Below are 13,856 nucleotides of genomic sequence, written 5' to 3'. Positions count from 1 at the left end.
CCGCTTCACTCAAATTGCCACACTTTGCCAGGTGAAAATTCGCCAGGACAACGCTAATTCACTAAAATGCGAAGTTGCGTCCAGGGCGCCGAATGATGGTTAAAGTTTCGCTAGCGTTAATTTGGCAAGCAAAGAGAAGTTACGCTAGCGTTGGCTAATTTGCATACCGCGGGAAGTTAAATTTCAATGGACGTATATGTTGCAGCAAATACATTACACTACACAAGCCCAGGGAACCTTAATAAAGGAAAATAAAGTTATTATATTGCCCTACACATGTGCCCAGTGTATAGTTTATGTCACATATGTTAGGAAATGTAGGGGGGAAGCCGGTACCCTAAAAAATTACGATCTTTTGCAGCCTATCACCCTGAAAAACTGAGAAGTCTCCAGCGTTTTTTGGGACTTAGAAAAATTTTCAAATTTTTTTTTAGGAACTCTCATCTACTCTATTGCACTTTGCCTGGTCTGAGGTGGCGAAGGTAAGTCTGGCGCAAGAGGTAACGTTCATTTAAATCTGCATCTTAGTGAATTTTCATAGGTACGGCCATTCGCCAGAGTGAAAATTCGTCAGGCGTTAGAGTGCAAAGTATCGATAGAGTCCTTCGCTATCAAATTTTACGGCAGCGCCTGTTAATAAATCGGCAAAGTCCGGAAATGATGTCACACTGGCGAGTTATCGCCAGTGTTAGCCACTTCGCCCTTTAGTAAATTTGGCCCATTGCATATTTATGCGGTAATTATTTATTTAATTTCTTAGGGGGAAAAAAGTCTTTAATTACCAGGCCTTAATTACCATATAGGTACCCAAAAGGCCATCAGGGTCAGCATGTCGCTGGATATTTGCACCTAAATCCAGCCACTGAGCTGTGTGTGGGGGGGGGTGGAACTGGCTCTTGTGCATTCAGAAATAATCAGGTTGGGAACAATCTAAATGCAACTGAAGAAACCTGTAAGGAACCCTAGGATGAGGTTGATAGGCCAACCCTAAAGCAACAGGCAGAAGCTATTCATGCATATAAGTGCTACAGTAGTGTGAAGTATGTTTATATAAAGCAGGTGGAAGCTTTTTAGTCTGATGCTGAATGCCTTATGTTGAGTTATTTGGTATAAGCTTTTCTTCCTAACAGGGCATAACCTACATGGGAATTAAACACCTTCTGGGTCAGTATCTTCATCTTTAATTCTGTACCATCTGAAAGACCTGTATCAGTGTAGTGATGAATGAATCGTTCTGCATCTTTCAAAGATAGGGGTCATGACAAATATCCTCTCTGCAGTCATTGAATTGTTAATAAAGTGCCTGCCACCAGTCTGAAATAAATCATATTTGGTGGTTTATAGACCTTCTTGCTATTTTTAAAGGGGACCCGTCACCCAAACAAAATTATCCAAATCCTATTTTATCATGTTAGACAAGCAAAATTAACTTTAATTACACTGTATAAATTATTTGAATCTTGTTTCCATCAGTCTGGGAACTCATAATTATACTGTAGCAACCAGGAAGGAGCCATTTTGAGGACACTGTTATTAAGGCAAGCCTTGTATCATCTCAGAATCTTGTTTGTGCACCAGGGGACAGGGACCCAATGTCCATCCTCATGCAGTGGTTACACAATTAAATTGTTAAGAGAGCTGGGGGACTGTAGGGAGAGCGGTGACATCTAGGAAGTGCTGAATGGAAAGTTAAAGTAATTGCTTGCCCCGCCTCTATGCCTAGGCATAGAGGCGGGGTAGGCAATAATTGATTGACAGCTGATATTTTTAAATGAGTTTACAACAGCTATGAATGCTTTAATAAAAAAAAAGAAATTGGAATTCATATTTAATTTAAGAAGGACTTTTATTATACAGATTTTTATGTCTGGGTGACGGGTCCACTTTAAGCTCCGGCAATGTTAGATATTCATGTCAGTGCAAGTACTAGGAGGTGTACATGCTGCACTATTATGGACTATTGCAGCCTGTCTGCTCTCTATTCATCTTCATTGCTTCCATGACCATTAGTAGTCTTATCACGCTTTAGGTGCAGTGCAGAGCCAGCTCCTCTTTTCCTGTAATCCTGAAATACTGTGCTTTTTAACTTTGCATGCACCTGGACTTACTGAGCTCAATTATATCCATTTTACCTCCATAGACAAAATCCAAGCCACGATCCTCATTCTTTCTTAACTTTATAAACCCCTTACTTAAAGGAGAACTAAACCCTAAAAATGGATATGGCTAAAAATGGCATATTTTATATAATGACATTGCACCAGCCTAATGTTTCAGCTTGTCAATAGCAGCAATGATCCAGGACTTCAAACTTGTCACATGTGGTCACCATTTTGGAAAGTGTCTGCGACACTCACATGCTCAGTGGGCTCTGAGCAGCTGTTGAAAAGCTAAGCTTAGGGGTCGTCGCAAATTATCACGTAGAAAATGAGGTTGACCTGTAATGTAAACTGATGCTACAGGGCTGATTATTAAATTCTGATGCTAATTGCACTGGTTTCTGTGCTGCCATGTAGTAATTATCTGTATTAATTACTAATCAGCCTTATAGTGTGACATTTATATTCTATATGTACTGTATATTGTAAGTGAGTCCCCAAGCTCAGTAAGTGACAGCAGCACAGAGCATGTGCAGTGAATCGGCAGAAAAGAAGATGGGGAGCTACTGGGGCATCTTTGGAGACTCAGATCTTTACCGCTAAAGGGCTGTGGTTGCCTTGGGCTGGTACAGAAGCACAAAACATAATATACAACATTTATAACTACTTCTTTACTCTAAACCCAGAATTGAAGTAAATTTATGATGCTTTTCTGCAGTGACGTAACTAGATATTACTGGGCCCCACAGCAGATTATTTTTCAGGCCCCCAGGTTTACCAGTTTTACCAATATTTATTTAAATTGTATCTGAATTAGGACCTCATAGAGCCCCTATACCTCCTGGGCCCCCCTGAAGCCTCAGGGTCTGCTTTCTCTATAGTTATGCCCCTGCTTTTTTGAGCACTTTTGCAATTACATTCAGTGTCGGACTGGCCCACAGGGATACCAGGAAAACTCCCGGTGGGCCCAGGTGTCGGGGGCCTTGTGCTGCTAAAGATTTGGCCTATTTCATGGCCATTTACTATTTCTTTGAGAACAAAGAGGCCAAATAGATGGAATAATAGAATATAGTATGTAAAGAATAGAGACTAGGAGAATAGAGGTTGAGTGAGGAGAAGAATAATAATAGTAGTGGGAGTGGGCCCCTGGTCTAAGGTTGTTGGGAGGGCCCCTGGTTTCCCAGTCCGACACTGATTACATTTGTTTTCTATTTTTAGCGGCTTCTAAAGGTGTTTTCATTTTTAGACAGCTAATACAGAGCCAGGCTTTTGCCTCTGCTGAACTTTCAGCCCCACAGGAATACGCTGCAACTCACTGATGATGTAGTAGGTTGGGGGTGATGAACAAGCTCATCATATAGTAATTGTATATTAAAGTGGTAACTTTTAGTATGTTATCGAATGGCTAATGCTAAGCAACTTTTCAATTGGTCTTCATTATTTATTTTATATTGTTTTCCAATTATTTGCCTTCTCCTTCTGACTCTTCCCAGCTTTCAAATGGGGGGGGGGGTCACTGACCCCATATAAAAACAAATGCTCTGTAATGCTACAAATGTATTGCTGTTGCTACTTTTTATTACTCATCTTTCTATTCAGGCCTCTACTATTCATATTCCAGTCTTTTATTCAAATCAATGCATGGTTGCTAGGTGGATTTGGACTCTAGCAACCAGATTGCTAAAATGGCAAGCTGCTTAGGTGCTAAATAAAAAGCCAAATAACTCAAAAACCACAAATAATAAAAAATGAAAACCAATTGCAAATTTTGAGTTAACTTTTAGTATGATGTAGGGGAGTGCCATTGGTTTAAATGTTTTATTATTTGTGGCTTTTGAGTTATTTAGATTTTTTTTTCAGCAGGTCTCAAGTTTGCAATTTCAGTAATCTGGTTGCTGGGGTAAAAACTACCCTAGCAACCATGCACTGATTTGAATAAGAGACTAGAATATGAATAGGCGAATGCCTGAATTGATAATTAATAAAAAGTAGCAATAACAATAGATTTGTAGAGCATTTGTTTTAGATGAGGTCAGTGACCCCCATTTAAAAACTGGAAGGCGTCAGAAAAAGAAGGCAAATAATTCAAAAACTATGAAAAATAAATAATGTAGACCAATTGAAAAGTTGCTTAGAACTGGCCATTCCATAACATACTAAAAGTAAACTAAAAGGTGAACCACCCCTTTTAATGTAAATAGGGTGGTAGATTTTGCATAGAGGCTAAAGTGATGTGCTGGCTAAGGGTTTGCAACTGTGGTATCAGCCCCTTTACATATATTTACCATAAAGCCTGAGTGATATAATAGAGCTCTTGGTTTTGCTTTACATAAGCATTATGAGGTCTCTAGCGTGGCACAAATATTATTTGCAAGACTGTGCAAATGAGCAGTGTCCCATTTACTCCTGTATTAGTCAGTATTTGTATGTAACATGTATGTTTAATGTGTACGCCCTTTAAATGTACAGCACTGCGGAGAAAGTTAATGCTTTATAAATACATGTTATAGGGCAGGGGTCCCCAACCACAGGGCCGTGGCCGCTTACTCCCGCACTGGGCTGCCGAGCCCAGTGTGCAAAAATGAGGAGCGCCAATTCGACCCCAGCGCCCCGAATTGGACACCGGAGTGCAAAAATTGGATGCTGGCGCCTCCAAACTTGCTGCCAACACCGCGCCCCCACCCCCTGCCGACCCCACCACCAACCACGTCGCCCCCATACCCGACCCCACCCCCGGTCCATGCAAAAAAAAATTTTTGCCACTGGTCCAAAAAAGGATGGGGACCCCTGTTATAGGGGACCTGTTACCCTAAGAAATAAATCCAAATCCTGTTTTATCCTGTCAGCAAAATAAACTTTATTTACAATGCACAAATTATTTACATCTTGTGTCATTCATTCATTCGTTTGCATTTCGCAATTATTGCCCACAGACAGGTGTCGGTTTTGGAAATTGTTTTTAATTGACACGCTGAGCTTTTTAAATTAGTTTATAATGCTTTAATTAAAACAAAAAACCCACAATTTGGGTGTCATGTTTAATTTGAAACTGACTTTTATTATGCAGCTTTTTATTTCTGTGACTGGTCCCCTTTACTACTACTAATAATATGGATGTTGAAGGTTGCAAGGATTTGCAACTGGTTGGATTGGTTGAATAGATTTTATGGGGGTATATTTATCAAAGAGTGAAGTTAGAGATCGCCACAGTCTAGAGTCCTGCAGCGGTTCGGGTACCCGCGGTACCCTGTGGGTTGCGGATAGAAGTTCCGGGTGTGGTTATAGATGCGGGTTGGCGGTTCAGCGGGTTTGCGTGTCGCGAGCTGGGCCACGGGTTTTCTCAATAGCGATTTTTACTCTTTTTTACTGATCATGTCTATTTCCGATGATGCCACTTCCGGTTTACAGTGACAGCACTTCCTGATTTACTCCTTTTTTTCTGATCACGCCTACTTCCGATGATGTCACTTCCGGTTTACAATGACAGCACTTCCTGATTCTTGATGGTCAGCGGGTCACAGGTAAGGGTTTGCGGATAAGGTTCTTGCGGGTTGGGTAGCCAGTCCAAGCGGGTAAGAATGCGGGTTGCGGGTCCTGGTTGTGGGTATGGGTCGGGTACGAGTTCCAAAAAATGGACCAACGCAGGACTCTACCACAGTCCTCTAGAGTGAAATTGCGCCACTCTCCATTCATTTCTATGGGATTTTTAAAAGAGTATTTATCAATGGGTGAAAGTGAAAGTTCATCCTTTGATAAATACGCCTTTTAAAATCCCATATAAATTAATGGAGAGTGGTGGAATTTCATTCTAGAGGACTGTGGCAATCTCTAACATCACTCTTTGATTAATATACCCCAAAGTGTGCCATTCTGTAAAATGAGCAAATCACCGTAACGTTTATTGTGAAAGAGAAAATACATTTGTGATCGCATTTGTGATCGCATTTGATAATCTTTGCTTTTTCTTCAGCCTTATGCCAGCTGGAAATCTAACATGCAGTCTGCTTACTGGGGGGCAGTGACCCCAGCTGCAAGATTTTTATTTTTATTAATTTGTAATCACTAATTATTCTGTCCGGACCTTCTACTATTCATCTGCCAGTATGATGTTGCTAGAGTAAGTGGGACTGTAGCAATTGTATAGTTTGATTTGACAGCTAGAGAGCCGTAGAACTAAAGTATAAAGGGAACAACACTTTGGCACTTACAAATGATATTATAATGATCTGCATCACACTAACATTTATGGTTAAAGGGGAAAGCATTTGTAGCAGTTTGCAATAGGGCTAAAGAATTACGGGTAGCAATTTGCACAGTGACTATATTGTAGGAATTTCATATAGACTGCCACATATAAATGATAGACTAAAATTCATTTGCAGACACTAAAGGCTTCCCTCATTTATAGGTTATGGGGTAATTAAGGAGTGGTTCACCTTTCAGTTAATGTTTAGTTAGGGTTTCTAACTATTTCACCCGGACAGACGGTTTTTGGAAGGGCTGTCCAGGTGAAAATTAAACACCAGGATACTTCAAAGGAGGTTGGCACAATCAAAGTATTGTAGTGGAATGCAGGACAAATCCAAAGCAGTAACTACCACTGCAAAGTGCTTTACTGGGGAAAATGCTGCACTACATGTTTCGGGCTAGGCCCTTTATCAAGTGGCTGGCACAAGCCTGGACCCATGAAGTAGTAAATCCGGAGTCAGATGGCAAAAGGTAATAAAAGCTTACATTTTATTTTCCATAAATTAAGAATCAAGGCCTGACGCGTTTCGTATCTACCAAGGGCACTTAATCATAAGCTCATGAAAAGGTGAAAAGTGCTTGTCCGGATTTCCAAATTAGGAAATCCAGACAGGACATTGAATTTAATGACACGGTGATCAGCCAATCGCTTACATCACCGCCCTGCCCCCGACATCATCAGCCCCCCCCGACATCATTGGCCCCACCTCCTGACGGTTTTCCCCAAAAAAAGAAAAGGTGCCAACCCTACTTTTAGTATGTTATAGAATGGTCAGTTCTTAGCAACTTATCCATTGGACTTCATTATTCATAGTTCTTTAATTATTTGCCTTTTTCTTATAATGTCTTCAGCTTTCAATTGACCCGATCTAACATACAAAAGCTCTGTAACGCTATAAATGTATTGTTATCTTATTATTACTTATCTTTTTTCAGGCCCTCTCCAATTTCTTAATCCAATCAATTTGGAACCCTAGCAAAAAGTTGCAAACGGCAAGCTGCTGAATAAAAAACTATATAATAACTCAAATAATAAAAAATAAAAACCAACTACAAATTGTCTCAGAATATCCTTCTCTACATAATACTAAAAATTCATTTAAAGGCGAACAGCCCCTTTAAATAACAGCAATTTTGTTAATGTGGTCAGTGCAGTTACCACATAAAATGTAAGCTATTTTTCAAACTTTAGAAGCTCCAAACAGAATAAAATTTTGTTTTGGCTTCTTGTAACCTGTAAGAAATTCCTGGGGATTAGTGGCCATCATGTAAGTTTGTGCAATATAAGTTCCAAAAAACAATTTCACGCTTGCTTTAGCAAAAGATCTGATAATGTTAATCATGATATGAATGTCACTACAGCACATAAACTGAGATAACTCCTTTTCAGACCAAGTCACTAAACAAAAAATGATCATTTTAAAAGCCTTATAAAGCCGGGTTATTCTTGTGGAAAACAAGCATAGAGCTTAACTCCAAATAGACAGGGCAAAGAAAAAGATGGCTCTTTGATGTTTAGTTGTCAGAGGCGACAGGAAAAGGATTTGCAAATAAAAAGCCTCATTTATGCATCTCACACAATGTGCAAAACGCAGAAATGAAGGAAAAAACTGAACATTCTTTAATGCTATTCATAAAGGTGCTTATACAGTGATAACCAAGGGTTCCCTGGTGTGTATAACTGGACCTAATTCATGAGAACTGAAGGAGAAATACTTCCATTTGTGAGGCTTCTGATGAACTATGGGCAAGTGCACACACTGACACAAGGGAACCGTGGAATCAATGTGACTTGCTGGGTTACTCAGTAGTCACAACTGACAAACAGGCTCGGATTTGTGGAAAGGCCTGAGCCTAGGGCAGCAGGATTTTAGGGAGCGGCATGAAACCAAACCACACCCACATTGGCTCGAGAAGTTCTGGGGCTGATCATGAGATACAATAGTGTTGATGAAAATTCGTGCATGTACATACGTGAAGGTGAGGGGACAAGGGTGAAGAACCATTGGCTTAGGGGCGCCCATTATGTAAATCCACCCCAGCTGACAAAGTCTGGGTAAATAAATATTGCTACATCACACAGCTATAGTATTCCACCTGCAAAATTGCATTGTAGGGAAAATTATACATTGTATAGAGTATAAAAAAGCTCTGATTTGCATCTAAAACTGGGACTTTGCACATTGCAATGCATTTGTACATGAGGCTTACTAGAATTGTGAAAATAGTACAACAAAACTGGGATGCACTGAATCCACCTTTTTTTTTTTGACTTTACTAAATACAGTATTAATTTTCTTCCAAAAAAGAATCAGCAGAATCCCAATTCTCAATTGCATTTGTAAATTAGCACTATGTACAGAAAAAATATACATCCAGCAGTGTGTCTATGAAGATTCTCATTTATCAAGGACATGATATACAGTATCTAGTAAAGTTAATTCAAAGGCAAGTGGACATTTAGGGGGTTATTTACTAAGGTGTTTTTTTGTTTTTTTTTTAAAAAAAAAAGTAGAAAAAGTTGAGTTTTTTTTGCGATTTATTATGCCTAGATTTTGTTCAAAGTCGGAGTCCGAAAATACTCTAAAACCTGCCCAATTCATGTAAAAGTCAATTGCAGATGTCCCGTTAACCATTTGAAGATGTTTTAACCCTCTGCGAATTATGATTAATCAGTCCCCTTTAAGTATTATACAGATAGAATATATCAAAGAAATTTATAAAATGCCAATTGATAGACAATATAGCAGTGTTATTTACTGTGTCAGGTTTCTAATTTCATTTGTAGTATTAATTTGATTTATGGTGGTCAGCTACCCATTTATCCTTCTAAGCACAGAAATATTTTTATATTAGCGTGATGAATTTTAATATTCTTTAAATAAATTCTGTTATTGTCTTACGCTTTTATTGGCTGAAAGTAATACATGGGGCAACCTGAACACATGAAGGCTTAACAAACACTGCTGGGAACAGACTGATGGGCAGATTTATCAAAGGACGAATTTATGTGAATTATTTTTTACTGTAATAAATTTGAATATACTCTTTCGATACACAGTAGATAGATAAATACTACTATAGTATATTATAAACAAGCTGCTGTGTATCCTGCGCTTGAATGGCTGCCCCCACGACTACACAGAAGGTTGTCTCTATATACTATAGTAGTACTTATCTGTTATCTACTGTGTATCCTGTGCTTGAATGGCTGGCTCCATGGCTACACAGCAGCTTGTATATATAAACTATAGTAGTACTTATCTGTTATCTACAGTGTATCCAGTGCTTCAATGGCTGCCCCCATGGCTACACAGCAGCTTGTTTATATAAACTATAGTAGTACTTATCTGTTATCTACAGTGTATCCTGTGCTTCAATGGCTGCCCCCATGGCTACACAGCAGCTCCTTTTTATAAAACTATAGTAGTACTTATCTGTTATATACCGTGTATTCTGTGCTTGTATGGCTGCCCCATGGCTACACAGCAGCTTGTTTATATAAACTGTAGTAGTACTTATCTGTTATCTACGGTGTATCCTGTGCTTGAATGGCTGCCCCCATGGCTACACAGCAGCTTGTTTATATAAACTATAGTAGTATTTATCTGTTATCTACGGTGTATCCTGTGCTTGAATGGCTGCCCCCATGGCTACACAGCAGCTTGTTTATATAAACTATAGTAGTACTTATCTGTTATCTACTGTGTATCCTGTGCTTGAATGGCTGCCCCCATGGCTACACAGCAGCTTGTTTATATAAACTATAGTAGAGAATCTGAAGCAAACACACCAGATTTACCAGTACTAAACAACACTACATTATATTTTCATTACTTTACAGCAATTTTTTGGTGTTACTGTTCCTTTGATATATAACAAGAAAGACACTAGTTGGGCTTCCAATTGTGCTCCATGTACATGTACTTCCATTTCTCAATTTAAGGAGGGCCACAGTATACTTGACGATAATTATTCCAGGGCTTTTTTCCTTGAAGACATGGAATCCCTCAGTTTGCATGCTGAGCATTTTGAGCCATGCATATGCTATAGTTAATGCACCTAGCTGTGTATAGGTTCAGAGATGTGTATTTTTTGCTGTTCAAATATTCATATGTCTGCTGTATTTTGTTAGATGTTAAACAATGTCTAGAAAACACCAGGCCAGATTTCTCAGTGCATACATTTTCTATTGGATTTGTCATCTTAAGAAGACATAGTGCAGTCAATAATTTAGAATCCCTGTTTAAAAGCAGATAGGAATCTGTGGAAGACCAGGGAACTTGCTGACTGTTATGCAACTGTGGGCTGTAGATCTGCAGTTATTGACATGCTAATATGATGTATGACATCTTCCTTCATTACTGCAAAGACTGTTAATGGAACATTTCATGGATTGATGAATGAGCTCTGGGTAGATGTCATATTGCTCTGAAATAAAACTATGCATTGAAAGGGCCTGAATACATGAATAGTTATTAGAGAGCTTGTATCTACTGGAAATTATGATGTATATTCATATGACAGATGAAGCCTACACCCAGAGCTGTCGGCTGTATGGGCAGCCTCCAAAGAGCGGTAAACCTCATTTAATGTACAATAGCCCTATTACTAGAGAAGTATAACATGCCTAATTCTACTGCTTCATTGTATCTTAAAGAAGAAATATTAGGGATGCACAGAATTCAGGATTTGGTTTGGGATTCTGGCTTTTTCAGGAGGATTCGGATTTGGCCGATTCCTTCTGCCTGGCCGAACTGAATCTGAAACCTAATTTGCATATGCAAATTAGGGTCAAGGAGGGAAATCTCATGACTTTTTGTCACAAAACAAGGAAGTACAAATGTTTCCCTTTCCCACCCCTAATTTGCTTATGTAAATTTGGATTTGGTTCGGTATTCGGACAAATCTCTTGTGAAGGATTCGGGCGTTCAGCCAAATACAAAATATTGGATTCAGTGCATCCATAAGAAATATATTTGGATGAATAGTGCATTGTCAGGGCAGAATCTTCCCATGCTTCAGAAATTACCTGCTTGTGAATTAAGAACTATTAAAGGCTCACTGTCAGTTTCAAGCAACCTTGACTTCTCCATCACCATGTATCACAAAGCAATAAAATCTAGCACAGAGAGCGCAATTTTGCTTTCTGCGCTAGTGATGCGGCCCCCACTGGACCCCCCTCGGTGATCTGAAGGTAAGAGGGCGCAGCATTCTGAACGCCGCCTCAAGCGGCATTAATATCCGAATCACAGCTGGTTAGCAGAAGGATATGCTATAATTTGCTTAACAGGCAACCATGCTAAAGATTTTACCAGGAGTTAGACAGGTTCCCCTCTTTGGAGATAGCAGGAGGATCCTAGTAGCAGAGTTTAATATTAATTGCAAGGGGGAGAGAGGTAAGAAAGCTTGTCTGATGCAAGGAAAATCTATTGTATTCTTCCTAAGTGAATGAAACCTTGAAACACACTGTACTGAGCTATTGTATCATTTTAAGTGGTATTGTAGATAATATTCATTTAATTCAATATATATATATATATATATATATATATATATATATATATATATGTATAGGTATAGGACCTGTTATCGAGAATGCTCTGGACTTGGATAATGGATCTTTCCGTAATTTGGATCTTCATACATTAAGTCTACTAGAAAATCCTGTAAACATTAAACAAAATCAATAGGCTGGTTTTTCCTCCAATAAGGAGTAATAATATCTTAGTTGGGATCAAGTACAAGCTACTGTTTTATTACTATAGAAATAAAGGAAATCATCTCTTTTAAAATTTGGATTATTTAGATAAAATGGAGTCTATGGGAGAAGGCCTTTCTGTAATTTAGAGCTTTTCTGGATAACGGGTTTCCATATACTGGATCCTATACCTATATATACATAAAAAAGGCTGGCCCGGTGCAGACAGATCACTGGTCAATGCCCAGGTGCTGGTATATAAATTTGTACATTCAATAAACATAAAAGGTCCGCACTCATGGGTCTTATGTTGCAAAAAATGTTTAGTGTTAATTAAACACTAAACATTTTTTGCAACACAAGACCCATGAGTGCAGACCTTTTATGTTTGTTGAATATATATACAGTTTTGCAAATGGGGCCGCACTCCTTTTATCGTGAAAATCGATGTGTTTTATTTATAATGCATATCCAACATTTCGGCCCACATTAGGGTTTTTATCAAGGACAAATTACATGTGTAAAGGTGACGTCACAATTTTTTAAGGGTATTTAAGTATCCACCTTTACCACTTTCGAAGGATATAATAAGAAACAATGTATATTCTTTCGTTATACCACAAAAATAGTGTCTTGAACTTATTTCAACCTCTTGACATGCAAACTCAAATATCATGCTAACAGCCTATTTTATTACAATTGTTGACATGGAAACCAAAATTCCACCTTCCTTTAAGCACAAATGTCATATTTGTTCAGTAGAAGAAGAGTAAGTATGATGGGTAGGAATATGAGGGGAAATGTTGAGGTGCTATTACAGAAAGAGACTTATGCCACCATGCATGTTCTGCACTGAGCACCAGATGAAAAATCCAGTGCTTAGAGATGAGCAAAGCACCAGGAAATAACATTTTAAAATAAATATTTACTTTTCACAAGTATTCCTACAGAGTGCAACACTGTGTTATTTTGTTTACCATGTTTCTCAGCACCGGGGCAGGTTGCTATATACATTATGGTAGTGCTCCTCCGTGGTTCTTTTAATATATTTATAAATGTATAAATAGCTACAAGCACCTTAATATCCGACAGTTTTACAGTATGTGGAAACCACAATGAGGAGGTAAGGAAAACTGCAACATACAAGTACCACCAAAGGATAAGACCGGTGCTGAAACTCAATGGGAAGAACAAGATCCATGCTATCAACTCTGTCCCTGTCGGTATAGAGAGCTGGCTAAAGGAGGAGGCTGCTGATGTGAAGACCCAAAAACTCCCTGAAATGTATAGAGGTTAAAGAGCTTTCTTGAAATTGACCCCTAACATATCCTGGTTGTATGCAGCTGAGCTTCTGTAATTGTCTGTATGTATTGGGAGTACTGACCTAATGTGTTACAGAGTAACTGAGCTAACAGGGAGTACTGACAAATCTTGGAACTCATATATGGGAGTGAGGTTCTGGAGGTGGTGGCTGGGTTAGAGGTGGCAACACCAGAACTGTTTGTCCTGAGAGTCATGTAGGAGAGATTCATGATAGAAAGAGTTCACAAGGAGGAGTACTGAAGAAATTTAGATGATTGAAAATCTCCTCTATTTACATCAAATATTACTTGTGTTAAAGGGGTTGTTCACCTTTGAGATAACTTCTTGTATAATGTAGAGAGTGAAATTCTGAGACAATTTGCAATTTGTTTTCATTTTTTAGTATTTGTGGTTTTTGAGTTATTTAGCTTTTTATTCAGCAGTTCTTCAATTTGCATCTTAAGCAATCTGGTAACTAGTGTCAAAATACCTTAGCAACCATGCAT

General features: G+C 38.7%; 1 protein-coding gene across 5 annotated transcripts in view; it reads left to right on the top strand.

Moving 5' to 3' along the window:
- Positions 1 to 13,856, top strand: part of LOC108709287 (syntaxin-binding protein 5-like) — a 151,914-nt gene that overhangs the window by 17,937 nt on the left and 120,121 nt on the right. The gene's annotated exons all lie outside the window — the stretch shown is intronic.

This window comes from Xenopus laevis, chromosome 2S (genome assembly GCF_017654675.1).
Source record: "Xenopus laevis strain J_2021 chromosome 2S, Xenopus_laevis_v10.1, whole genome shotgun sequence".
In the NCBI taxonomy this organism is placed as follows: domain Eukaryota; kingdom Metazoa; phylum Chordata; class Amphibia; order Anura; family Pipidae; genus Xenopus; species Xenopus laevis.
Note: the sequence above shows the minus strand (reverse complement) of the source record. Positions and strands in the feature narration are given on the sequence as shown.